Source organism: Habropoda laboriosa, unplaced genomic scaffold (genome assembly GCF_001263275.1).
Source record: "Habropoda laboriosa isolate 0110345459 unplaced genomic scaffold, ASM126327v1 scaffold89, whole genome shotgun sequence".
In the NCBI taxonomy this organism is placed as follows: Eukaryota; Metazoa; Arthropoda; class Insecta; order Hymenoptera; family Apidae; genus Habropoda; species Habropoda laboriosa.
In genome coordinates this window covers 1480478-1506521 of record NW_017100263.1, presented here as the reverse complement: position 1 = coordinate 1506521, position 26044 = coordinate 1480478, and the positions used below count along the sequence as shown (strand labels likewise).

General features: G+C 37.8%; 1 protein-coding gene across 1 annotated transcript in view; it reads left to right on the top strand.

Moving 5' to 3' along the window:
* The window catches only part of LOC108573062 (matrix metalloproteinase-2-like), a 177370-nt gene that overhangs the window by 132444 nt on the left and 18882 nt on the right, over positions 1-26044 (top strand). The gene's annotated exons all lie outside the window — the stretch shown is intronic.

The following is a 26044-nucleotide window of genomic DNA, read 5'->3' as shown; positions in this document are numbered from 1 at the left end:
AGTCTTTTACGATGTATTCATATTAAAATACGAAGAGATATCACGGTTTCGTCTCATTAAAAATGATTTCACACACATTTTTCCAACGGTTCCTTGTCACTTTTGTTTCCTTCAATAATTTTGAATGTATGTTTATTACGACTGTTTTTAAATTTCATCACTTTTTGGGAGTGCGTACATGCATAATGTATGTGACATATACGTATATATATTATTATTATTGCATTTCTTGCATGATGCATTATTATTGCATGATCTTATTTTGCATTTCGATAATTTTGACGCGAAGGAAATTAGTTGTGATGTATTTATTTAAATTTGAACATAAATACACTGAGTTCAAATGCTTCCGTACACAATTAGAATTTTTATTACAATCAAAGTTTGGATAATTCGAATTTTATTAAATTTCGATTATTAGAATATATCTATTATAATGTTACAACATACGTATTTTGAAATTTTTGTCGAAAGTTTGAAACAAAATTTTTAACTTCGACAATTTCCCACATTTATTTCTGCAACTCTGTAGTAAGTCCAATATTGTTTCATTTGAACATCATTGAATTTTTTAGTTGTCCCTTATTGTTTATATTGTTTGTTTTTGGTAGCATACAAATTAGCATAGTAAACAAATTTCCTAAATTCAAGTTTTCCATACCCTTGCATAAATTATCTTTCAAAATATTTAAATGAACATGTAAACGCTGTTATTGGAAATTAGTTCGATTTAATTAAAGTTCGTTCGTGTAACCCGTACTAAAATACTACCACTACAGATTTACTTTTTCCACTGAATTCAACAAAATTTCATGCGGAAATAATCGAAAAAACTATTTGTACTATCTAAGTACAAACCGTGCAGAATAAGAGGATCATAAATATTTATGCTGTACAGAAACTCTGTTGCGCGGTGGCCCTTGATCAAGTCTTATGATCAAGAGTTCTGGTGCAGGTTGATGATTGTTCTCGCTGGTTCGAGGTGTATTAAAACTTCGTTGTTGGGTTAGATGTTTTCCTTTGGTCAGATGTTGTCGATGTTTTAATTAGATGTGTTTTAGATGTTTAGTTGAATTTGGATTGTTCGTTTCGTGACGATGTGTCTCGTGCACTCGTCTGACAGTGATTGACGGTTTTCAGGTGTGTTGGTGTATATATACAAGGTGTCCCGTAACTCCTCGAACACCCGGAAATGGGGGGTTGCTGGGGTGACTCTGAACAACTTTTTCCTTTACCAAAATGTTGTTTGAAGCTTCATTTTTGAATTATTACCGAAAAACACTGGCCAATCAGAGCGCGCGTAGAGCCCGCGCTCAGGGACGAAGAACAGGCTCATCCGCGGTTACCGCGGACTTCTCGGTTATCGATCGCTGTCAAAAAAAAAAAAAAAAATATTAGAGGACTTAGGTCGAAAATTGATTAGCTTAGAAGTTATGAGTTTTGTCCCGAACGCCCATATACGCGAATCACTCTATGATGGCAAAAAACCATTTCTCTAAGCCTTATAAAAATATCGGTGCAAAGTCGGGCATTAATACGATGTGCTATCTTTTTGTCCCGGACTGTACACCACACACTTTCGATCGTTTGTAGAAATGTTGAAACACGTGTACATCATATTGTAACATTACTACTCTTGTTTGTTACATTTTCCTAACATTCTCTTAAAATGTAGAATGTCTAAAAAGTAAAACGTTTCATTCAGTTTCACTGGATTCTTTTATTCGAAATATTCTTGTTGGTAAGGTATTATCATACAATAGACTGTTTAGACGGTGGTTTGATCTGTATAATGCAATTTAACGAGAAAAGCGAGGAGGAAGGCGTCAGAAAGATGGCAGAGGAAACGCACTCTGAATCCAAGCTCGAACAAAAGAAGAAATTCCAGCAGATCCATAAAACTATTTGATTGTTCTTGTAAGCAGAAGTTTCCCTTTGAAGGGGGTCGTGACCCAATTTATTCAACCGACTGGGAGACAAAGACACTTTAGTCTTGGATGCAGAGCAATTAAGTTCTTATTCTTCTTGGTGTGTGCACTTGCCACCGATTGGGCCAATCGTTGAAGCCAATTTGGTCGTATGGAAGGACGCTATCCATGCTCGTAATAGGCTTCAATGAGATCATATTAGCAGCGTTGTTCGTGCAGCCGATCAGCCTGAAGATATCTCTCGGTGATGTGACCATCTGCCTCCGAGTAACCGGTTAATTAATCAGAGATTTCCGAGAATCGATCTGTTAAATACGGAGGCGATCGATATTGTCCATAATCGGCTAGTCTGATCGATATTTTAAGTTTATTTTGAACTTTCTCCAACAAATTTCTGTCAATTTTTCCGACGAATGAACAAAGTTTTTATAATTTTATACAATTTCTTTTTGCTTAAGTACAGATTGTGCTCGTAATAATTAGGAGGAATTATTTCTTGGCTCCGAAAATGGCAAGTTACGCATTCTTACCATGCATGATGGATAACATGAGAAAACTAACCGGGGTTATTCGACGAGTAGTGTCTTTTCTGTAATTAAAGATGTCGAAAGTAAGACTCTCTATTTTGTAAACGTTTAATATGTAAGTTTAACACTCGTCTCAGAGACAAGGCTAAATTTTTATTTCGCTATCGCAATCATGTAGAGAATGTTTGAAGCTCTTTGGAAGCTCTAGCATTTGATCACCTGCAGTTAACAATAGCTGGCATACTACTTCCATAGAAAAATTCCTCGTTCTTTACCAAACAAATATATATTATTAAAGAAAATAATTATATTAGAACTATTTTTATAACACAGTAATAAATAAATTTTCCAAGTAGTCCAAGAGATTATACGTCTGTGGTAACGTCTTAAAGATGCACGTCTACAGTTAAGTGTTACGGTTCCTCTGATTTTAATAAAAACACATTTCCCAATATGCAGATACACAATTTTCTCGTACTCATTTATAGAAATTTCAAAGAAATTCTTGTAATTCTCGGATTTAAATTGATTTTAAGAATCAATATCTGAACACCGCTATTTGAAGCTGGTGAGATGCCACTTGAGCAGAGAAGGAAATTCTTAAGTATAAAATACGCACTTAAAATGTCTTCTACTCCCAGCAATCCGACCTACAACTATTTATTCGATAACAGATATTATGAGCTATACGCAAAGAAACCAAAGCTGCCATCACCACTGTATGTTACAACTACCACGCCTCACATTTAAAATTAACTCGAATACTGCCCTTAAGTCTGAAAAGTATGCAAGAAATACTATTGAATTCCTTAACGAAACCAACCTCTTCCACAAAATCTAAAATCATTGTGAAAGCTCGTCGCTAATTACCTCGATGTTGATGCGACGTAAAACCCTATAAAAAAAAATATCTGAACACCATACAACATACAACGATAGAAGAAGTCGTTATCAAATAAATTCCACGTCCTTACAAAATTTGCATTCCCATTAGAATACTTGCAAAGAAGTTTCTAAGTGCTTAACCAAAATGCGTAATGTAGGAGGTGGGATTAAGAAGCTCGTGGAAATTGGAATAAGCGTGACACGTGACAGACAAGAACTGTCATCAAATGTTGATTGCTGTCGATTTAAAATCAATAGAAGACATTTGGAATTCATATCTCGTAATACCGTTGTACAATGAGCTGAGGGATCGAGCAAAGTGAAAAAAATTAGGAATCACGTGTTCAAGTAAATTGGCAATTTCAGCCAAGCTGATTGGCGCCCGAACGTCGGCTGCTGTGAGGGTTCGAGGTCGATCGATTCAGCCAATTGACGACCCTCTATTCAATGACGGTTGACGATGACTTGTGACACCGATCAAACTTCGTTTCAGCGATCTATCGATATTCCACGCACTCGTGGAAGATAGCTCTGCGAAAATTACTAAGCTAACTTTACAAAGTTTCTGCAACGTAAACATTTAACACGCTTATAGTAACACTTCTTGTACCGACACAATGATAAAACAGAACTGATATCGTGTCGATTTTAATTTTATCTTTAATTATTTTACATTCTGTGTTGTACCATAAACGATTCTAGTAATAATGGTTACTAAACTATAACTCGACTATATACTCAACGGTATAGATTCACCATTAGAAACCGATGTCTATCATTTTATTCACCCAGCACAAGATCAGGCATGTAAAGGGAAAGACTTATAGTTTACTTCATTTCTGACAAGTTTTTAAAAATTCATCTGACGAGCATTGTCTTGATAGACTATGTACACTACCAAAAGTTTGGAATCACCGAGCATTGCAATTTAGCTGCTAGTGTGTTTCATAAGATACACAGGTACATTATGCTTATATGATGTTGTTCGATCGTTACGATCAGTAGAGTACACTCGTAAAATTTTATCCCCTGTTTCAAGAATACCCGCCTATTCTGAAAAATAATCAAAGCGAGATCTACGAATTCTCTTTCAGGTTATACCTAAGGGCAACAGGATATTTTTCTGTATTTCGAGAACTGATTTTATTGTACCCTTCCGCTTCTGCTGCATCACACTCACGATACGAGATGAAAACTGTCCTCGCTCCAGTTACGGCAGGTTCTTCTGATTTGCTGACGCGTATCCATTTATCAATACGGGTAGCGTATAAATTCTTTTCTTCATAGGCAGCAATTAAAGAATCCAAGATTGGCATGAAACCACGGCAATAGAACAGCGAAGAGGGAACGAGAGCGTAGTTAGCCAGGTTCCTTTCGCTTAGTTCAGACACTAGCAAGCTGGAGTACCTTGAAGCCATTCGAAATTGTGGACGCGTTCCAAACTAGTTGAAAGCGATGCTCGGAACCTCTTTGCGATGCTCGTTGCTGCCAAACGTGCCTCTTCCAATGCCAAACACCTTTGTTAACATTTCGAAGTTTTCCGGAACTAAGCAGAAATTTTCAACGTGCTATTCAATGTATGTACGTCAATGGCACGTGTCGTTGAAATGTAACAAAGACGATAAGAATTGAAATGTAATTACCAGTTTGTTAGATAGAAGTACGTATCTGCGTTACGCCTGCAATCCTTGAAAAATAATCTGTTGCCTTTACAAACTGTTCGACGACGCGTCTCTGGAGAGTAAATTCTGCTTTCAATTACGTAGTCGTATATCGACTTGACCCAGCCGTTCGATTGCCTAGTCTGTGCCCTGATACGTTATCAAACCACCTCCACATAGCTGAAATTAGATTCCATATACACCTCCACATCGACGTGATTACAGGAGAAATTGGATGCAATAGAGGATAATGACTGCGTGGTTAAATGCTATGCAACGAATTTATGATATTACTAACCGGATGGTAATTTAAATTAACCGTGGATAATTATTGGTATCTGATATTTTCCATTTTTCGGCGAAACGTGCACTGTGCCGGGATAAACATTTTGAGGAAATCGTTTCGAGCGTTTCTTGTTGCTCCTTTATTGAAAGATTCATCGATGAATGTGAAAATTAGATTTATGTAACACAAAAAACTATAGCATATAATGAACGTTGACTTTGATGTTTGCTTGCATGGATCTGTTAGCGTTGAAAACGTGAGCAAAGCGTTACTTAGTAACGCGAGAACAGTTGCAAAGAGAATTACTCGGGTAAAGGAAAGGCAGAAACCAAAAACGCATTGCGAAAAGAAACTTGCTATTACTGTCCTCGGTGTAACGCAGGGTTGTGTTTAGAATACAGTGCTCCCTCGAACAACGCAGTTTCGTTTGTACGCGGATTTTTTTCTTGAAAAATTTCGACATTCATTTCGAATCAATGTACATATTTAGCATATTTTTATAGTTTTCTTTACTATGTTGAATAAGAGAGGTGAGAAAGAGGAAACGCGAACTCGTTCCTGTGAACTAATTCCTTGTAAATAATCGCTGAACACTTGGGAGAAGAATTAAACGACCGATGTATCCCTGCGAGCTGCAGTTTCACTGTATGCGTAGAAACAAATGAATTCTTATGAACGGTTTGTCATCTGTTTGTATTCGATGTTGCTGTTCAATGCACGATTTCAGAGAAACAGGTCGCGTAAACAATTTCGGAACCGTACTTCATTCACACGAATTTAGAACCGTATACTTTAGTGAATGTAACCATTGTAAATTTTGCATAATACGCACAATGAAACGGACACAAAGTGCTAATAATGGTGCTGGAAATACTCCTAAAAAGCACAGGAAAATGTTAATTTTACAGAAAGAAAATTGAGCTGCTTGACATGTGTTGCAGTAGTCTGCAGCTGCGACTGCTGGACGTTTTGAAATAAACGAATCTAGTGTAAGAACAATTATTTAAAAAGAAAAGGAAATACGTAAAGCTGTTGCTGTAACTAGCCTATCATGACAGTAGTATCGTTTATTAATGCAAATATAAAACCAAGAGATAGTGAAATGCATACTAACATGACCAATTTTTTTATTCAATTACTGTGAAAGCTAAATTTCTTATAAAAAAAACTTTAATCTCTATCTTCGATTCAGTTTTTCATTTAGAATTAGTACCTTCTCTCTTGTACCACCAATTACATGACACCCTGTGTATCACGTGTAATAGCGAACGGGTTAACCAATGAACGAGTAAAAAATTTCACATCAAGATAATCGCGAATCGACTGGTTACTTTTTTTAAATATAAAAGTCGATGAATAATTTCAGAAGATGAAACTATGTATGTGGTTAAAGTTTCACAGAAAGAAATGAAAAAAAAAGGAGAAGAAAGCAGAATGTATATCCGCATCTTACTGTTTCTGCCGTGTCTCTCCCATCTGTCTCACCGCTTCTCCAGTTGCACGTTCTTTATTCAAGAGTCTCGATGACGTTCTCCCTTTTATATCTTTTGTTTGGATGCCCTTGCCCTTGCCTAGGCGCACCCTCCGGCAGCGTCACTACGAGAGAACTCTTTCTTGAAGTGCCTACAGCACCCTCTCGACGACGGGGATTCACCGGACGATGCAGCGGCGTGCGTGCATACAGATGGAACGTCTTGCATTTCCACGAATGTATTCGAGGGTGCAGCCTGTGGCGACGAGGGAGAACGAGAGCCTCTCTCGTGGCCAAAAAGCAGACGGAAGCCCGACGGAGAGAAGGGATGTTATTGTAAAGCCATGACACAGCAGCTTTCTGATAAACGAGAAAACCTTGAGCACGCTTCTTTGCTTTCCCGTTCTCGAACTTTAACTTACTTTCCTCTGTTCTCAACTTTTTAGTGTCACACGGCCGCGTGCACCCCTTAGGATACGGAGTGTCCGATCAATCATCGACGGATAGTCTGCAAACTAACAATACTTTACAGTATCGTCCATATCTATTTTGATACTTTCACATCATCGGAAAAATATGAAATATACTTTAAGTAAAACTTCTAAATCTAATTTTTCCACTGTTTTCATCTGATAAGGTCATATAATGTTAATTAATAACGACTGGTCAAGATAATGCATGTTTAACATGAATTAGTATAAAGAAAAATAACAAACGCTGTACGAAAATTTCTTCTGCGGTTAGACTCGAGTGTCTCGAAATGTTTCCACGTTTTTGAACAACTTAAATGTGTACTTTAGCTACTTCCAGACACCTTGTACGTAATTCCACAAAAGTTTTGCGCTACCCTCTCACTTTCCAATCCACTTCTGTATAATTCTAAGCTCACTATTATCTTCTAAACGTTTGAAATAATTCGAACACACTTTTGCGCTATGTTTAGGATTGTTGTCTTGCGTAAAGTAAAAGTTCTTACCTTGAAGTCGCTTTCCTGATGACATTGCATCTTCTTTTATTTGTAATATATATTTAATATGTAATATACAAAGTTGAAAACATAAAGTGTGGTGTTTCATTTTTCGATCAAATGTACAGTCCACTAAATACGAAACTACTTCAACGAGTATTTAAGGGACTCGAGAAGTAAGCGTCATTTATTCGTTGCCAATATCAACCGTCAACGCTGTGACGCACCAAACAGATACAACGCAATGTCTTTAAATGGAGTTGAAATATTGCGGATGAAATGGTGTCGTCTGCACATGGTTCCATTATCACACTCAAGGCCGTGTGTTGCAGTCTGTTTGAGGGTTCCAACAATAAACGAATGGTAGCATATGATTTGGTACTTCAAGTAGAAAATGGTATTTCATTTACAAATGGAAAATATGTTAATATTAAGCTACACAATCTTTTTGCACTTTCTATCTGTATATAACACGAGTAGATAAACTAAGATGCTAAAGACATCAATAAGACCTTTACCTGTAACCGTACTTCCAAAAGCGGCTTCCCCCAGAGGGAGAAACCCTAATTTGTCCTAGCTGCATGCAGTTTTCAGTAAGTATATTAGAATCAGTTGACTTTCGCTGGATACAAGAATTCTTTGTACGGTCCTGACCATGGTTTCAAGTACTTATCTGCTCGTATCTGTCAATTTTCGGGTCCCGGCAGCTAAAACATGTTTACTTTGACGTCTGACCGATTTTACGACCTCGCTATATCGTGGCCCCGACTATAATTTAGTTTTTCGAAATTAGCAACTAATTCTGTTAGTTTAAAAGAAAAGAAATTGCTATATTTTTGTGCGATTTGACACGTAACAACTTGAATGCAGTCTGAAATAATACAAATAGGGATCGTATTGGGGAATGTGGAGAAAGAAAAGAACTCCGTGAAAAGATGAACCTCTCGACAATATCATTATCGGATTTTTCTCAATGAAAAGAACATGCCCAACTACTTACTCAAGGACTAACAAACTCTCACAAGCGTTTACACAGATGTCAAGCCATACAAAGATCAAACAAAGTCGCATGCTCTCTTTTGCACCCGGTATTTGCTTTTCAAACAATCTCTTTATTTACGAAAACCTTCGTCATTTTGTCAGAGATGCACAGCAATACTGTTTGCCTGAACAATCACTTGCATCTGTCTAAAAACAACCATGCTTTCTTCTACTTCATATACAAAGTTGTACAGTACAGTTTCGAAGGATGAAAGGAAAATAAGTGTGCACATTTCCCGGTGAAGAGAAGTAAAAGTTTCTTGTATAGATAACAAGGAAATGGGATAGGATCTTTTTAAATTGAAAATGTCAACAAATACAATACTAATCATTGAATCTTTTCTAATTTCAGGTAAGTTACCAATTCCTGTCCGAGTATTTCGCCCGTAAACAAAAACGAAGCTGGATGTTGCTACTTCCTAGCGGGTGTTAGAGCTTTCGGTAGTAATTTTTCCAAATTTAATCGTCGTTCAAACGTTATTTCTTCCAGGTAAGATTAGTTTAAACGAATTTCATTGTTATTTAATACTGGCTGGAAAATTTTTCGTGTCGGGATTCATTGCATCGAAGCTAAAGCCATTTTCCAGGCTCTTCTGCAGGCACACATTCTGATAGCAGTAACTAAAGCCGTCACTAACTTTTAATATCACTCTCTAATGGCCCCTTCACCGACGCTTAATCCGATTTTGCGTTTTTACGCGGCGCTCGAGTCTCACCTACGCGCACTCGAACGGTTAATTGTGCTAATTGAACAAGATTCCATCGGGCCGGTGCACGTAATGTTCGAACCGGCGCGGCGCGTTTTTAACCCTTGCACTATGCAGCTCTCTCCCTGCAAAACCGATTAAAGGTGCACCTTTTGTCGAGGATGTTGCGAAGAATTAGCAGGTTGTAATAACCCTTTCAAATCGATTACTAATGTCGGCACATTTTCGACAAAAATACTTTATTTTCATTCTTCTTTTCACTTTTTAAATATAAAAGCGCAATCTTTGACAATTGTTACCAGAGTGCTACACGTACTTTACACGTCGAATTAACTTCGTGTGTGTAGTTTAAAAAATAAATATAAAGAAGACTGTTTGTTGAATATTATGAGTTGGATCTGTTTAATTATATGCAAAAGATATTTTGAGAAATTTTGCAGTAATATTTCTATTGGCAACGAGTTTCAAACGAAGGTATTAAAGAATGAAAATACAAAAGATAGTGAATAGTGTTAGAGTTGGGATGGTAATAAAAAAATTAGTAATCGAGAGAAACTTTCTCGAGATTTATGGTAAATTTAGAATTTTAAATAGGTGTATTTCCTGTGCCAAACGTAATCTGAACCGCCTGACTTTATCGCTGTTGAATCAAAATGACCCTGCATTCGTCGTACGAGGGTTAATGTGACAATACCTTCTTGCAGTACTATAAAAATCCTTTCCAAATTTTCTCTTATACATTTCTATATTAACTAAAAACTGTCCAGTCGCACAGCCCACCGGCCAGTAAAGAATCATAAAATAATAAACAGTCCTTTCCAGCCGTCTTCCCAGCCCCTGACAAATTCCTTCCCTACCATGAAGCAGTTCAAATCGCATCCTGATCATGTTTCCTATCCCTTTCCCCTTTCCGGGTCTTCCCCAAATTATTTAAACTTTTGCACACCACCTTCACCCTCACGTTCTCCTTCCACTAGTTTCCTAACATCCAATCACATATCCGCATTTTTCGATTCCTCCTTTTCCACCACCTTCAACTTCCAACCAATCACGACATACACCGAGCTAATATATACACACGCGCTACCACAAAATACAGGAGTTGAAAAATATTCTGACCGAAAGCATCATCTTTTCACCATCACCACACCAACTATTATAATTTTGCCCTTCCGGGATTAATTTGTCGGGTGCGCAACGATACCAACCGCGTTCGAGCTTAAAACAGTTTCGTTCACTAGTGGAGCATCGTACAGTACCAGTAATCGAACCGATCAAACGTGATAAATTAGCAGCTTTTCCCTATTCTTTACATTCACTTACAGTCAATATTGCATCTAAAAGGAATTGAAACCGCAACATTGAATCGACGTACTTCGCGTCGAAGGATGCGCACACGATTATTTTAACGGTCGAACAATCGCTCGGCAAGTTTGTGTAACCAGTAACTTTACACGTTATTGTTTTTTTTTTTCTCTCTCCATGAAACTCTGTTGAACTAGCTACGTGCTCAGCGTCGTTAAATTAATTATCCGCCCGTGGAATTTAATAGTCGAAGTTTTCGAATGAACGTTGTTCCGCTGGGAAAATCGATTTTCGTAATCCTTTCATACTTTTCGCACTCGTTTAATCCGATCTCGTCGAAGCTGAAGAACGAAAAGCGTTTCTCAGTATCATCCAGTCGCTTTTAAACTTTCGTGTAAGTTACAACAAGAAAATACTTCCAACCCGATTACTTAAGCTTTCGATTAGAAACGCACTTTTATCGTATCTTCGTGGAAGCAAAATATGCTGTAAAATTTCTAGAGTATCTATCGGAGCGAAGCTGAGCTATACTGTTATGCTGTGTGTATGAAAATTTTGGAACTGCATCCACTGTCGGTGTTTTTGTGTTTTGTCCGTCTTTTTACGTTATGTTATATTTATTGTAGGAATTTTAAAATACAAACCATTCCGTATTCCATGTTTTACTGCAATCCGTTCCCAGATTTCTCCTTTTAGTTCGTTGTCTCTGTAGACCGTTGCTTCTACATCCCGTACACATGGGTATTTCCTGACAGTCTCAATAAATTGTTCAGTTTCCATTATACATAAGTACGTTACTAGTCGTAACAGGTTTAAATTGACAACTGAGAAGCAGAAACAGTGACGTTGGCGGTCAGGTGATGCAGTTGAGGTGGATGAGGGCGTATTTCCTGACAGTCTCAATAAATTGTTCAGTTTCCATTATACATAAGTACGTTACTAGTCGTAACAGGTTTAAATTGACAACTGATAAGCAGAAACAGTGACGTGGCGGTCAGGTGATGCAGTTGAGGTGGATGAGGGCCGTTGGTCCTCGTGCGAACCTGGATGCCACATGTGCACTTCTTAGGCTACTCGAGGACGAAGGCAAGTCTTAACCCGGGGAGAGACAAAAGAACGGAAACTAAAATCTGAGAGAATTGGAAAAGAGAAAATTCGCGTGGAAGAATAGAACAAGGTTCGGTAACGGTTTGTTGGCAACGACGTACCCACCGCAGAGCCATGGAAGACTAGGGGTGTGGAGAGAGAAAGCCGTGCCTTGCTATTTCTAAAAAATGGCTCACGAGGAAATCGAGTGCCACGTCTAATTTAGCTTCCAAAAAAACACCGCACAGTTTAGCTTACAATTAGCTTTTCGTGAAAACGGCTCCGTTTAAAGCAAATATTTTCAAACTTAGCTTAGCATAGCACAGCATAGCTCAGCTTAGCTTTCCGGTGGATCCCCTCTTCAATAGTAGTATTAAGCGATATCTCTAAGGGATACCGCAAAAATGTATAAAGGCATTTGGATCGCGTCATAACGACGACAGTTATGCTTCACGACAATAAGACGTCACGGACTTGGAACTTAGAACTAACCGAATGAAGCCTTTGAAATTTGCGAATGTACAGTAGACTACATGACAGGGGTGGCCAGTTGCACTACCTTTGGAAGCTACATTTCAGGAAGGAATATTTGAAAGAGCCATTTATTTATTTTTGATAACGAAACAAACAATGAGAAACTGAAAAATCAGTTTAATTTGTTAAAGTTTACCCACAGATCTTCAAAAGAAATGAAGTAAGAACGTCATTGTTCGCGCCCGCGGTAGGTTTTTCTGGTCATAAAACGGCACCGCTTTCAGGGCTGACAATTTTGCATTAACAAATTCGGTGCCCCTTCTCCGAAGAAACGCGCTGCGGGCGTAAGGTGAGGGTTGTCGCCACCATTTAGGCACCCTGATTGGTGAATTTCCACTTCACAAGAATGTATAAAGAGCGAGCTCACCCTCGCCCGTCAGGTCAGATCACGAATAAAGTTCAACTAAATATCAACAAGAAAGAACAGTCTCTAATATACCTGCTCAACGAGGTTCAGAATAGTTAAGTCAAGGCTGAACCACAGCGAGCTCAGAACCGAACAAGGTCGAACGCAAAAAATTCGTAGAATGTTTTCTGTTTTCTTATATCGTCAACGCTGCAACAATTTCTTCTATTGAGTCGTGTACCTTATATCGTTGTTTACCATCGGTTCTAATGTCACGATCGTTTGACATGTGGTTTGTGTGCAGTGGCAGTTTTAGTAGGCACTTGTTACTATATAGCCGTTGTCACAAGTCAAGCAAGGTTTCTTGCGATTTTTTGAAAGAGCAAAGAATTGTCTCTCGATTTATTATAATATCACTGTCCTCGATCACCTACCCTATTCTCCTGATGTCGCCCCGTGTGGCTCCTTTCTGTTCCCAAAAGTAAAAAAATCATACGAGAGGAGCATTTTGGGGATATAAAAGTTATACAACGAGAAATGACGAGGGTGCTGAAAAGCATTTCGAAGAAAGAGCTCGAACACGATTTTGTGCAATTGAAATGACGTTGGATTAAATGTATTGGTGCTAAAGGAGGGTATTTTGAAGGTGATAATATAGATTTAAACGAAAGTGCAAATAAATAATTTTTATGAATTTTTTCTACCAACTTTTTGTCCACACCTCGTATGCTCGCAGTTTAGATTAAGAAAGTTGTACAAAGCTGTAGCGTTCTTGTGGCTGTACTATTCCAGCTCACGTAAGCTCCAGAGCTAGAGAAGTTCTTCCCACTTTGTCTTCGTTATCATAGTGCAGAAGGAACGATACAAACACTTGCCACGAGAATTAAAGTATCGTGTTTTATCTGAAAGTGCAGAGAAAGATGGAAATCACATCAACTCCCCTTTTTTTTGGGTACACCTCCCACTATCCGTGAATAGCAGTCTTACGTCATAACATCGAGGCTATTCAACGTGATTCGCGCGAGGAGAATGACAAGAGTTGCAGTCTGCTTTGACTTCGTCGATCAGAATGAAACTGAAAATTTCATAGCAGAGGCTTTTTAACCAAAATGACAAATAAAAAGGAACATATTGCGAGTTACTTGAATTTAATTAAATTAACGCGAATTTTCCGTAGACAGAAGAGGAAGGAGCCGCATCTGTCGCGTAAGCCGCATATAATGGGATCATCTATATGAGCGCCGAACGGTCTTTGTGAAAGACAGGCTTTGTCGAATACAGGGCCCATGGTGCTCGGTATTTCAGTCTATGGCTGTCACGGACCGGTTCACTCGATCCTGTAGGATTCCGCGAGTGTCGAAGCTCGTTGACACCGATGGCACAGAGTGTTGAATGCCACTCGGTTACTGGACGGCTCTCTATAATCTGTCGATCACACTAGCTCTGGGGCAAAGCTTCAAGAGCTTTTTAGCTGTGACTCGAGTGATTGAATTCGCGATCGAGAGAACGCTGATAGCAAAGAGAGAAACGACCACGGACGTTGCGGCAGAGAGGAAGGGCTGTCCAGGGGAATGGACTTTCGTCAGACAGAGTACCGTCTCTCCGAGCTCGTAAAATCATCTGCATGGAATAAGAAAAATTTACGATCCTATTCTAACAATCAAACGTTGCAACTCGACGGTTCTAACCAGTTATGAAAACTGGCTTCGTAGTTAAGGACAGTATTGACTTCAATCTACACTTATGAAAATATTCTCAAGTTCTTGCGCAATATTCCATTTATCAATGTTCATGTATCGCGTCATAACGACGACAGTTATGTTTCGCGACGATAGGATGACACAGACTTCGAACTTGGAACGAACTGAACGAAGCCTTTCGAATTTACGAATGCATAGTGGACTGTATGAGGTTGTACAATCTGAATCACACACAGTGGCCAGCAGAACTGTATATTTTTACTTATAACTACTCAACAAAGTATAAGTATCGAAATTAAATGTCTCAGGTGTGTACTCATCGAATGTGTATGTATAGCTCCGAATAATGTGAAAAAGTCTTTAGACATTGTGTGTTTTCTGATTGGGTATTCGATGTGTAGTTGAAGTGTCTTCTGGGTGTGTTCCTATGTTCTTTTTTGAGATTGCATATAAAAATCGCCCTATTGTTCGGTCGACTAACGGTGAATTTTAGAGACAAGCTGGTTCCCTTCTGTTGGGCCTAGCGCACATGGTGTCCGGGTGTGTTGGCCTTCGAGTTAGGCGCTCAATGAAGTAATTTGTTGGCCGTCTTTTCGGCAAAATATTTCTCTTTTGCGACCAAACAGTCCGAAGCTGACAATAATGTACAACACAACAAGTGTACTACTAAATCTTTTATTGCACATATTATGATTAGAATAACTTTTAATTTTCAAGTTCAAAAAAATGCTAAGAAATAAATGAATTCTTTAATATCTGTAGAAAGAAAAATGTGAATTACTTGACGACGATAAAAAAAATTATTTTATTATAATCTTTTTTTAATGGTAAATATTATGAAAACTAAGTCATTCAATGCATACTATGCCAAAAATTAATCAACATTATTTGAATGATACACAAATCAAATAATAAAATTTTTGCATATTAAGTTTCGAGCGTAACGGCTAATCACAAAAATAGTATTTACCGCTATATTCAAATTTCTGTTGCACTTATATCTTAATTAAATACGACAAATATAACGCAACGATAACCTGTACGTAGACGCATTGGTAATTAAACTTTAAACCTTGTAACCGTTAAATGTAAATTTTTCTACCACAGATTTAATTTAATTGCTTGCATTTAAATACGCGTAAAGTGTGACTTTCATGTTGCAAGCGAAATTTTTTATATGCTTTCGCATGATAAAAGTATAACCCATATACAATTCTTCTTGTCATATTCCGTTCTTATTCTCACCTACGTTCTCGTAATTTAAAACTTGCAAATCAGTTGCATTAGTAATATTACGATATAATCAGCGTTCATATTACTAAGTTAACTTTAAGGTTAAATTTACATTTTCAGTCACTTTGATTTATTATTAAACATTAAAGATCTATTATAAAACATGTCAACGAAAATACTGCACTCAGCAGCGCTTAATATCAGCAAAACTTGTAGATGAGAAGAAATAAATGTTGAACAAATTTTTACTTGAAAAATACTTTGAAAAATTCTAATTAAAATATACCGTAAATTATTGAGCGCTTCTCTCTTACAGAATATTCACCACTTTTTCAGCACTTAGGCAATATTACATGCGATATTAGATATTCATTATAATGTGTTGCGAGGCGATCGTTTGACTGCATAGCCAATTACTTCTTTCATCCGTTGAATTTTTTAATTGTCAAAATTCCTATTGCCTTATCCTGCCCCTTTTTCTACGAGGACATACTAATTAAGCATTCCTCCTTTCAATCAGCACCTCCATCGTTTTCGCACACTTTAAAATTGCCTTACAACAAATCACACACGTTCATTTTTTTTCCGATTCTCATTATTCAAATTGACCACACCTATCGTCAGTTTACTGATTTTCATTTCTTAGATAGAGTGATTGCTTTTTTCTGAAACAGTGAGTATTCTCAGTACAAGCACGCTTTTGAAAACAAGCTACACCTTCTTCAATTATCGTTCAAAATTCGTAATTCAGAGCTCTATTTAACCCTTGTGTAGGCAACCGGGTACCAGGGTACCCATTTCTATATTTTCCCTTCACAATTTTTTGTATTCTTGTGGAAGTATTGTAAAATCGCTCCGGATCCCTATTTGTTGGACATTTTTAAATACTAAAGCTTGAAACAACCGTGAACATTTTTGTCGCCTAGTGACTATTACTAACATTTCCCGCAGTGTTCCAAGATATTATTTCCAACTACAAACAATGTTATTTAAAGAAATCAGAGGATCGGCGTAAAACGTCGACCACGATTTTCCAGGATCGTGTTAATCCGTCCACTCGACGTTACAAATATATATTTCAGATTGACTTTGGTAAAGTAAATCGATCCCTGTGGACTCATAGATGGGAAAAAACCGCGTTACAAGTTGGAAATGTACGCCGTGTACCAACTTCGCAATCAACTGCATATAATGCTTTCCGTTCCTCGTGATAACAGGGTGCAACAGTTTATAGAATTTCCCTCGGAATTGGAAACAGGTCTTGCTCCTCGTAATGCAGCCGAAACGACTTTCCGTTGATGCTTATTCGACCAGCAACCGTTTCATTAAGGAGTCCTGAACAACGAAAACTCTCTCGTTGTTAACAAAAACATATTAGCAAGTAAAATTGTTGTTTTTCCTTAACTTTGTCTTATTTTCTCTTCGCTTCATTTGTTAATCATTGCCTTTAGCGTGTGTTCCGTACCGAACATTTTTTTTGTCTATTTTCGCATCGAGCCTTTCTCCTTTTATTTTTATAGCTTAAAGAAATTGTAAGACGGACCTGAAGAATCCGTGATCTGGGGTACAAGGTCAGTTATAGTTTCTTGTGGAAGTATTTCAACCAACGATTAAGTGAGAATAAAAAATTCTATGTAAATGAAATTAATTCATTTGTTCGAAAAAAGCGAAGCTCATCTTGTTACTCTCAATTTATTAAAATTTTCTCATTATTGGAAAAAAGGGGGAACGATGGAACGAGGGAAATTGAGGATGAGAATCCTTGCGATTAAACTGGGTAAAATACAGGTTAAGGGATAAACTAATGTAAGATCAAAGATAATTAGTTTTGCTCGAAGTGACGAAGTTGATCTTGTTACTCTCAATTCGTTATACTTTGTCATTACTGGAGAAAAAAGGGGAAAAGATAGAATGAGTGAAAATCCTTGCAACTAAACAGGGTGAAATACAGATTAAGAAACACACGAGACAAAATAGCATCTGTTCCGTACCGAACATTTTTTTTGTTTATTTTCGCATCGAGCCTTTCTCCTTTTATTTTTATAGCTTAAGGAAATTGTAAGACGGGCCTGAAGAATCCGCGACCCATAGGATTAGCCGGGGCCGTTATTAAGCGCGTACCCTCGGTAATTTCACCACCAGAACTCAGTTTATTAACCATTGTCCCGATTTTCCAATTACTGAACTAGTGTCTTCCTTCTCTCATGTCCTATCTCCTTTTTTCGGAATTCCCCAAGACCCCGACACCTCATCCTTCTACCACCACCTTCTACCACCACTTCCCACCACCACACCCTACGACCAATACTTAATGTTCTTATTTCTCCCATTTTTCACTTCTAAAATTAAACTCCGCCCTCAGTAGCTGAGATGCGTGACTTCCTCTGAATTTCGAATCAGTATCATTCTGAACGTTAAACAACCAAGTATTGAATCAGTCCGAGTGCTGAACGCATAATCAAGTCGTTTATATTATAACGTTGGAGAAAGGGTATTCCGGGATCGCTTCAGACCTCGTTAGAAAACAGTCCGATTTTTCTCTCGTGATCCAAGTTTGAAACATAACTCAAACCGACGCGAGTACACGACAGCGTGTTTAACGAAAACATATCTTTGTAACTTACATAATCTTTGTAACTGACAAAATAGTCTTAATTTTTCTAATGTTAATCTGTCGTTCGTAACAGTTCGAGAAAAGTAGGCTTGAAAATGCTTCCAAAATGGTCCACTATATGTTCTACTTTAGTAGTCACCAATTAAAAAAAATTATTGCATTTGTTACCAGTTAATGTGTATTCCGACGTATTATAATTAACGGTAGGTGTGAAAATTTGTCAACGCAGGTGCTCTAAGTAACGTGTCATTGATAAGTGTGATCTATATAGTATATTCGCGTGATTGATACTTGGACAGTCCGGCGCGATAAAATTGAAAATTTGAACCGTAAGTATACTACGAAGGACTATAATTATAGTAAGTTACCAACCTTAATTATTTCCCTTGATGACGTAGCAGACACTTGGGATGAAATTTCCATTAACTCTTACGAACAGCTTCAAATTACGGATAACGAAGTCGTAATTGACATCCCTTTTTCAATCTAATTTCAAAAATTAAACAGAAGTTTCGGTTTCGTAATGATTAGTTGTTGCATTTGCGCAACTATGGCGTGAAGCTTTTTAATTACGATTAAGAATAGATCTAAAATATTTTTATTTATTTAATACAATTTTGAATCCTAGTGAAACTTTATATGACAACGTATAAGTGATTAAAGAACTTATATTCCTACGTGTGTTTGAGTAGTCACATTTATTACATTTTTGTATTGTAACGTTTACAATTTTATTACTTTATCTACGGTGAAAAGATGCAACTAGAAACTTGGAAATTATTTTATAGCTAAAAGGATAGATGTATTTATATTTCTCGTCCAAATAGATAAATTTCTATTGCATTTAATACCAAGAAAAAAATTGATTTATGAATAACTCTAGAATAAAATTAGAAAATAACGTTTATATTTTTCATTTTTTGTATTAACTAATAAATGTAATTAATTTGTTTACAGAATTCTTCATTCCAAAGAAAATAATTAAATAACAAACGTTTATTTTCACTTTAAAGATTCGGAACAATTTCAACATTAAAGTCAAATTGTATACGCTATTATATTTTGTACAATAATTGTCAGGTAATTGTTGTCCACTTTTACTGCTTTAAAACGTGTATTTATCCATCTTTTTTCTTTGTGAACTGTGAAAAATCTCACTTTGTCGGAAATTTTAAAACCTTCTTTTCTTTGTTTTAACAAAATTGGAAGTTGAAGAAATCCTAGGGAAGTCTCATCAAATTCCCTCACCGAAAGTCCGATAACCTACTAAGAAGGAACTTTTCAATATCTCCTAAAAAGTATCAAAATGGCACTTTAACTTATAAAATAATCGCGAAACTAAAGAAACTTTGCGAGCTCTCTACTGCCGCTGTTACCTTTGCCTTTATTATCCTTTTATATCTGCTCCTTTTTTTAATTAATTCTTCTTTATGCCGCTGTGTGTCACTCTTACTGAATGTTTATTAAAAGATAAAAGAATGAAAGTGAGATAAACGTTATTTTCTGAAGCATGCAAGAAAATAAAAATGTCTATATTTTAGTGGTAAACGTCAACATTCATTTTGCTACAACGCAGAAAACTCGTAAAGCTACACTTTATTTTCGAATAAAAAAGTAAAATACGCTATTATATTTGTGTTGTGACAACCAGAAAATTTGGAATCTGAGAATGATGTTTTATTTACGTTCGAATGGCATACGAAGGAGAATGTTAAAAAAAGGCCAATTTTGGCATACGGCCGGAACGAAAAATTTTTCTACCGCATGATTCTACGCATCATGTCTGTCTCGTTTCCTTCGGATGATGGTCTGTTCGTAAATTAACCACTTAGAAACTCATATTGAGTATTATTTACAAAGATTGTTTAAAACCAAAAATAATGACAAATTAATCGAAACAAGGAATTCTTTGATGACAGCTTCAGATTAGTTTCTGCCAATATGGAAATTACTGTTAGGCAGGGGACGACGGAGACTTAATACCGTATATCTTAAAGGAAAGATTGCAAGCAGAAATTTTAAATATCAATTCACAAGAAAAATGCTGCAGTTATCTTTTCTTAAGATGTCTAAAGAAGAATAGAAAAAGAATTTTATAAAAATGTTCAATGATGTTTAAAACATTTAGATTTTATTTTGTTTGTCTATTTTGTTTGACAATAAATCCTGAAATAAAAGTGCTATCCCATATTTAGACCATCAGCGTGTTTTGCAGCGTTCGGATGCTGAACTTCCTTATTTTGCTTTATTCGCGAAAATGGTTGTCGAAAAACTGATTTCGTTGCTAAAAGTTATTACACGCTGATTGATTGCAGCCAAAAATTCTAATTGCCAATCAGCGTGCCTAATGGATATCGTAAACACCCTTTCGGTGCGCCTTTAACGCAGTTTTTCCTGGAGAGAGTGGGGCGGTACCTGATCGGTTGTACGATATGCCGAAAGTTTGGTAACGGTGCGGAATTTCCGCCAGGTTCTGACCCAACGGTTCAGTGCACCGTTAGAACCCGATGTTGAATTTACATTTAGTAAACTTTTGCTTTATAACACGTTTTCGGCTATTGAGGATGAACAAAAATACAATTTTAGAACCGTCGACGAAAGGTTAATTTCTCTCGGCGAAAAATATACGAAATATCGAAGAATATCGGCCGCGCCATAAACCGTGTCAAACGAAGGGAAACGAACGTGGAATATCATTCGTTTCTCAATGCACAAGTGCACATTTCCAAACCACTTAATATCTGCTGCAAACCTTATTTTCATCCTTCGGTTAGCCCACTGGATATTCCCTCGAAACAAGCTTGTTCTCGTTGCTCGTTTTCATCCAATTTTCCTGTAAGATAACATTCGAAAGCAACGTTTTGATCGCGATTTCGCGATTGCAGTGCGAGGGATGCGCATTGCGCCGTTGTCTCTCAACGTTTCGTCGAGCTGCAGAGTTGCACAACTGCGTATCTGCATCGCCCGCGGGCCTCCCGTCAGCTTTTTACTCTTTCAGCCTGGTTCTAACACGCGGAAAGGGTAAAACGACCTTTCGAAACTCACCGTAGTACGATATACAGGTGTTGAGACAAGAAAAGCGAATAAAGCTGGTTCACTTCGGTGAATGGATGGGCTCTTTCATTCCTCTATCTCGCAACCTATATCCCGCTTCTCTAAACCTTTCACCTAATTTCTTCGTCTCATTAGGCTTCGATGAAATGAATGATCTTGACGTACTTTAATTAGCGACTGTGTCACGCGTATTCCCTTTTTGTTTGCCTCTCTTTTACTAATGGTCTCTGTGGTAGAAATTTATCCAGATTTAAATCTCAAGCAGTCAATTTCTTGATAAATATGCAGCGATTAAAATTATTCCTGAATAATGCAAACATATAGAAGAAATGATGAAAAAGTATTTATTAGTATGCGTTACTAAATTTTTCGGGAAATAACTCTCTTATTTAAGTTGTAATGGAATAGGCCTATCTCATCTCTGTGTTACATATTAGCCAAAACGGTCAAATCTACTAATCGAATCGCGTGACGAAGAGTGTGACATCGAGACCGAGTGAAATAGTGCAAAGCCAGCAATGCAACGAACTTCAAAGCATTAGCGTTGACACGAACTCAAAGTGTTAACTTTATATTAATATAGTGTAAAAATTGTCCTCGGTAAATACAGGAGTCCTACTACTATGTCAGCATGTGCAGTTAAGAACCTAAGCGTAAGAGCTACGAGAGCGTCAAAGGTGAGGTCAGGCGATGCGAGCGAAGTACCCCTTTTGCTCCTTCACCGTCCCGCTGGCTATCTCCTTATCTCTACATAGTGCATACAGATCGGTAAAGCAAAGATGAGGCTTCTGCAGGGTTTAGAGTCCAGAAATGAGAGGTGCAGGAGAAATTGGGACGTCTTCGCTGTTAATCAGCCAATAGTCATAGAGTAAGGCTATCGCAGTTACTCTTCAATGAACAATGATAAGCGACGATCGAGTCTGGCATGAGCAGTTGGTAATGGATAAGCAGTCGATAACAGATCAAAGGAATAATTTCGTGCATTCAATGAATAATCCACCGGTATTTTTATCGTTTTCATCCTATTCTTTCATTATCCATAAATACCTGAGCTGGGAAAAACCCAGGATAACAGTACCGCTCGCTCGCGAGCATGTGCCTCGGCTCGCGCGGGTTTATGATACGTCAATTGCTATTGAGATGCACGAAGAAACTCCAAATTCTCCGCTTTTATGAGAGGTTTGCAGCCCTCCTGGCAATAAGGAATAACTAGCAAACGAAACATTAAACGCGTATTCAAACCTTAATCTCAAAAATAACAGAGTCGCGTCCGTATCGTAAACCTGGTCTAAACTTGAGCATCCTTAACACTAACGTCGATGAATAGAAATGTAGCTACTTCGATTAATAGAAGTTATTTATCCGCCTTGGGATACTTCCTAAAAGATGAAGTTACAGATTGTGCCTGATGTTTAGTTGTTTAGACTCTTAAACTTCGTTTTTGACCGTTCTTAAACAGTCCTTCTGCTTTATTCATCCTAAAACTCTAGGGCTGAGTGAACCTGAATAGCAAATCAGCACATTTTCACCCCTTGGTCAGACTTCTATCGTCCACAAGCTGTTCACCCTGGAATTTCCAAGTTGTCAGAGTGGCAGCACGGCATCTTGGTCATATTAGGGGGCAGACTCAAAAGGTCCTAACTAGATCGAGCTGCTTACTATGCAGAGCTGGAAAGATTGGTCGTGAAAGAAATGCGGGTCTAATTGGATTATATCTCCATAGGCCCACCCTCTCCGACACAATCATAGAAGTCGGGCACACGTATTGTTATTATTGTCTGAACGCGATAACATCGACGAATCGGATCATATACAATAGCCTCGAGTGACAGAAGAATTAGGCGATGGAAACGAAATACCTCGCTTGCCCATGTGCCGTCCCGGGGTCAAACTCCTGAGCTTTGCACGGTCCTTACCTGTCACAGCGTGACTTTATGACAAGTCAATCGCTACCGAATGCATAGGGTGCATATTCTGCAGAAACGTGAGTTTCTGAGTCCATAAAACACTTTTCTGGGCCTGGGCATCTGGCGTAAAGAATATGGAATGTAACAAGAGTCTCACAAAAGCTAAACCAAAAGCCTTAACACTTTACATTAAGTGTGCTTAACAAGGTTACTAAAGATTGGTATTTAAAAAATGGAGTTCATTTAATTGTAGACGTATCAATGGGAAGAACTCTTCCAACGATTTGCCCTCGCGAACGTGTACCTATACACACTTTAAATCTCGACCAAATCATCGATGGATCGATCGAACGGTCGTGCGTTTCCATTGCGGCACGACTTAAACATATTCAGCCTTTTTCCCCTTTTTGCCAGCTTAAGAATCGAAGCGATGGGTTCGGTAACACGATGTTTGCCATGGAGGTAGGTCGATCCATCTATAAGGCAAACAGTCTACGTCGTTTGTGCGACGTGTAATCCTTTTAGGTGATGCTTCAGGCATAGTCTGTTTGCGCGCTCTTGAAATGTCCTCGTTTAAAAGCTGGATGACGTTAATTATCAGAGGCGTTGGGAGAAATGGGGGGAGTGCAGGTTAAAGCGTGGCTTTTATATTTTGCGCGAACGGTGTCGCGAGTATTACTGGATATCGCGTTTCGATCGATTAAAGGGGGCACACAGCGCTGAACGATCTATGTAATTAATTGCTAAAACCTTTCACGCCTGAAATAGAGTTTTTATCACGCTTCGTTAATGTTAATGCCTTTCGAAACGCTGGACGTTAACCTATTATCGATGTAATAGTCCCCTAAGTTCTGTCCCTCGTAAAAAGGCGCTTAATTAATAGTGGAAATCAAATAAATACGAAGAAATATATGTTATTTGTTCCTTATTAACTAAGCAACGTGATAAATAATTAAATTGCTCAAAATGTTCACTCTTTGCCTTTACACATTTTTTCAATCAGTCCGGTCACTCGTTTATTGCCACACGCACCACTTCTAGCGGTATCAAAGCTGCTGTCTTCGCTAAATCGGCTTTTAACGCCTCGAGATTTCGATGAGGCTTAAAGCAGGCCTTCTCCTCTAAAACATCCCACAGTTGGTAATCCAAAGGATTGAGATCTGGATTTCCTGAGGACCAATCTTCGGCGGCGAAAAATTCGCTTTGTGTGTCGGTGCTGAGTCTCGATGAAGTATACCCAGTGCTTTCCCGCAAACAAGGTATCACTTAAAGACTTCATTATCTTTTCCAAAGCGTCACTTTGGTAGTTGGCTGCATGTATTTTGACTCCCTGCTCACAGAAATGCAGTTCAGTGACGCCGTCGTACGACACTCCCCATATCTGAACCGCATCACTGAAGCCGGGTGATGCTTCCTTTCCACCTTCGGAATTTTCTCAGCGGCTTCCCGAGCTTCTATCATTTTACCTGTTAAATTTTTCTTCCACCGTGAACATTTTTTCGCTTATGAAAAGAATTTGCCGGTAACCGCCATTCGCGTGCCACCGAGGCAATCTCTTTGCTCTCCTGACTCTTATTTGACGTAAAGCCTCTGTCAACCGCTGCCCGGTGCTTCTTCGGTAGGCTTCAAACCTAAGATCTTGTTTGATGATACGCGACGTGGTTCGTTGTGGGGTTTTCATTTTCCTAGCCATGATTTTCTGCTCGCGGGTCGGATTTCGTCGAATCCTCTGAGCTACGGCTTTGATGGCTGCTTTTGTTCTTGTCTCACGTGGTCGACCGTTTCTTGATCTGTCATCGACAGAAGACATCTCGCTATATCGTTTCATTGCACGATTGATGAATTCTTTCGTTATTTTTAATGGTTTCAGGAGACCGAAAATCTCAACTACAATTTTGTTTCATTTGTGCAACGCGTACATGGCGATATGATTCTCTTTGATGCCCCACTCCATGTTTACGCGCGACGTATCGAGCAAAACTGATTTCTTTGCAATAGTTCAGGATTTACTTAAGATACGTTGAGTAAACAAACTCGAGAAGTATCATTTGAAAATATTATAGAGGCCCTTGTGAAGTATGTACGGCGATTATGTACGTTAGCCGACTATGTCCTAAAGGTAAAGTACTGTGTTACTTAAAAAATTATGTGATTTGTTTTGCTTGAAGGCGGTCTTGGAGGATTTATGTAAGATCGAGTAGCTAATTTTCAACTATTTATTTGTCAAGCTTGTTATTGTAGGCTTACTATTGTTTTATTAACTGGCTTTGTGATTTTTTTAAATAGTCACATTCGTTGAAATTAATGTTTATTACCAACACAACCTGTTTTCCTTTATCCATTACTCGTTATTATAAAACGCTGTGGTACGATTTTCGAAAAATATTGCCAATATAATAAAATTATATACGCTATTATATTGGTCGAAGAAACCTGCAGAACTTTTTCCTCTTTTATTTTTTTCTAGTACTTACCATTTACGAGAAAAACACTGGCTAGTAATAACGCGAACACACTCTATATCACAGCAAATGGTTTATGCAAATCTATGGTCCTTGCCACTACTTCGAGGCTTTAATCTGATTAATGTCAGAAGTGATTTATTTTTTCCAGATTTTCCATTTTTTCTTCACCTTAAACATAAACAATTATTTTCAGTTATTTGCTAGCTTATTTTTTTTTCTGTGTTATTCCAGTTATTTTTCTTTTTTCTATAATTAAATTGTATCCTTAATGAATAAAACTAAAAACTGGTGAAATATTCACTGTAATAATTATGATTATAAATTTAT